Source organism: Rutidosis leptorrhynchoides, chromosome 1, assembly GCF_046630445.1.
Source record: "Rutidosis leptorrhynchoides isolate AG116_Rl617_1_P2 chromosome 1, CSIRO_AGI_Rlap_v1, whole genome shotgun sequence".
In the NCBI taxonomy this organism is placed as follows: Eukaryota; Viridiplantae; Streptophyta; class Magnoliopsida; order Asterales; family Asteraceae; genus Rutidosis; species Rutidosis leptorrhynchoides.
Window position 1 is genome coordinate 675,536,614 of NC_092333.1, and position 3,421 is coordinate 675,540,034.

Genomic DNA, 3,421 nt, shown 5'->3' on the forward strand with positions numbered 1-3,421 from the left:
TAATGTATCCTAGTTCCCTATAGCCAAAGCTCTGATACCAAATGTAACACCCTGTCAAATCCCTTTAACGGAATGTTAACTCTGGTCCCAGTGCTTGGCTTGACTTCTACGTAACAGCAATATTCTACAGCGGAAGCAATTAATACCTGAGAATAAAACACGCAAAACGGGTCAACGATAATGTTGAGTGAATCTACAGGTTTTAGGTAAACAATACAGTATGTTTAAGAAATAACATTTCGAAAACGTTTACTAGTGAAAGACCACCAAAGTTTAATGTTAAAGTTTTTAGACAACACTGTTTCTCGTTTCAAAAGTTTGTTGACACCACCATGTCAAATTTCAATCATTTGTAGATAACACCCTGTCAAGTTTTATCTCTTTTGCTCGTAAACCACAGTTTAAATATCGTTGTATAGTATCTGAAAAATAGTTATCAGAAAAATAGTTTAGTTTCATTGACCACGAGATTCTATCGCTTGCATAAACCGAGCACCTGAATACTAGCATTAACCCGAGTATAGAAACCACTACACCCGCCTTACCTCGTAAAATGTTATACACTTGTTCAAATGTATTTAATGTTCAAAATAAATGCACCACTGCTTTTATAGTGGGTGAGGTTGTCAACCTAACGGATCCGTACATCTAAATTGTGCTTACACCGATGGTATTAAAAGTATTCAAGCTAGAGAATTTTTGAACAAACTCATTATGCATATGTGTAGTACTCATGTCAATATAAAATTAATTGAAAATGTAAATATAACAGCGTGTATTCCCATCCCTAAAAACATGTAAAAAGCGGGACTGTAGACTCACCTTTGAATAAGCTCGGAATGAAAGACAAATGACTTGTACGGTTTAGACCCGAGTAATGTAACCTAAGTATACGTATGTAGGTTGGTCAATATATGTATCTTATATAAGTGTGGTTTCATAGTGTACGTTGTCTTATTGCTCGACTCGACGCGATTTAAAGTAAAAGTCAACTATATCATGCAAGTCAAACAAAGTCAACCGAAGTCAAACTGAAAGTCAAACTTGGTCAATGTGGTCAAATAAAGTCAACATCAGTAGGTTCATGTCAAATATTGGTCAACATGTCAAACCTAAGTCATACAATACGTTTTAGGTCATGAATGATCATTTTCACAATTTCAGTTTATCGTCATGCACAAAATTTATGAACAAGTAGCATACTTAGCACATTATCTCATAGTACAAAATTCAAGTAAATATAAAAAACTCCAGATCATAATTACACTTAAAATGAATTCCAAAAAGTCCAGCCAGGGACTCATACGACAATTAAAAGTCAGGAATCAGAAAGGATCAAGTTCAGGTTCGTTACAGGAATTTCTGCTCGCGCTTCAGTTTTTAAACATTTTTCATAAAATATAGAAAATAGATTTTGATGAACGGCCAATTGGTGTCATCTCAAAACATCCCAAACTTTTAGTGATAAAATAATCAGAAGCATTGCTTTAACCAATTCAGACAGTTTTGCAAAACATTACAGACTCTCCAGTTTTTAAACATCAATCGAACACATCACAAAGATAAGCATATAACTCATGGCAAATCACGTTCTCGCAAGTTCACATACAAATGAAACATGTCAAGGAACACTTATACTAACATATTCCAGAATCTCAAAGTCTAAATCAATTTCTAATTCGTTCTAGCAATTTTTATGTAAACTTAAAAACAGATTCAGCATACTTTACAAATCAAAACTTCGTTTTATCATATCGGGAGCATTACATAACCTTTCGATGCAAATATTTAGTCTAAATTGCATAACTTTTCACAAGGAATACAGTAGTACACTTTATATAAACTAAAACACAAAGCATGCAACTCATAAAATTCGGATTACATGTGAAGCCCTAACGAAACTTCGATTAATCATAACTTAAGCATCCGGTAACGAAATCATGCAAATCCAAAGTCCAAATTTATTAATTTTTCGAGATCTATCCATCTAAATACATTATATGATCAGTACATAAACTCATATAATCAGATTCATAACAATCAAATTCGGTTTTCATAACAAAGACAACAATCGAGCAAATTAACAACTAACAACAACTTTAATCGCGATCAATTGAGCACTAGACTCTTGTACACTATGTAATTGATTAAAATCAGATCTAATAAGATTAGGGCTAGTGGTGTTATACCTTCAATTAATAAATTACAAGTAGATACGTGTAGAGAAGAACGAGAGGATCACGAATACATAAACGATTAAGCAAACGAGCAAGCAATTGATGGGGATTGAAAGAGATGAAGATGGCGACCTAGATGATGAATATGGGGCTGCAAATCACGAATGGGAGCAGCTACAAGTCGTTCCCCTTCTTTTGTTATAATTATTTAGGGATTAAAAGGCTTAAAGGGCTTAACTAGTTGGGTTTTAACATTAACGGGCCACGAAAATAACATATGGACCATGGTGGGTGAAGAATTTCGGCCAAGAGGGTCCAAATAGAAGTTAATGGACTCTAAAGTGATTCTAGATGACTTTCTATGGGATCCGGTTAAGAGCCTTGAAGTGTCGTCAGCCGAAAACGTAAACTGGAACGTTAAACGTCAATTTCTCGCTTTTTAATCTATATAAATTCTAATAAATTGAAAGTATGTTTATAACATAATAATTATATAGTATATTTATTAAAATTGATTTATATTATGTTTTGGCTTGCTTGATCATAAAGTGTGGTTCGTTTCAAGTGCCGTTTAAACGTACCGAAGGCCCGAAACGCTAAACCGATCGTTAAACGCAACCAAACGTTAATTTATTAAAAACCAAATAAATTAATTATTTTTAAAAAGTTAATAATTAATAAATTAATTATTAAAATAAACCCGAGCGTTTCGTTGCTCAAAAAGCAGTTATCAAAATCGTATCGTTTTTATCGTATTTCATTATCCGAAATAATTATTTGAATTAATATCAACCCTTATTAATTATTGTAACCCTCCAAAGATCAAGTACGCATTTATTACACATAAACACATAAAAGCTAAATAATCGCCGTTAAATAAACTAACGGAAGGTTAACGGAAGTAACGAAAAAATCAGGGTTGTTACAGGTGCCTAAAATGGGTGATTGTCAGCGAGTGCTACTTGATAAAGCACATAAGTCAAAGTATTCCATTCATCCGGGCGCGACAAAAATGTATCTTGATTTGAGAAAAGAGTATTGGTGGCCGGGCATGAAACGTGATGTTGTTAAGTATGTTGAACAATGCGTCACGTGTTTGCAAGTTAAAGCCGAACACCAAAAGCCGTATGGTACGTTACAACCGTTAGAAATCCCGAAATGGAAATGGGAGCACATTACAATGGATTTCATCACCAAGTTACCAAAGACGGCGAGAACCCAATTTGACTCGATTTGGGTAATAA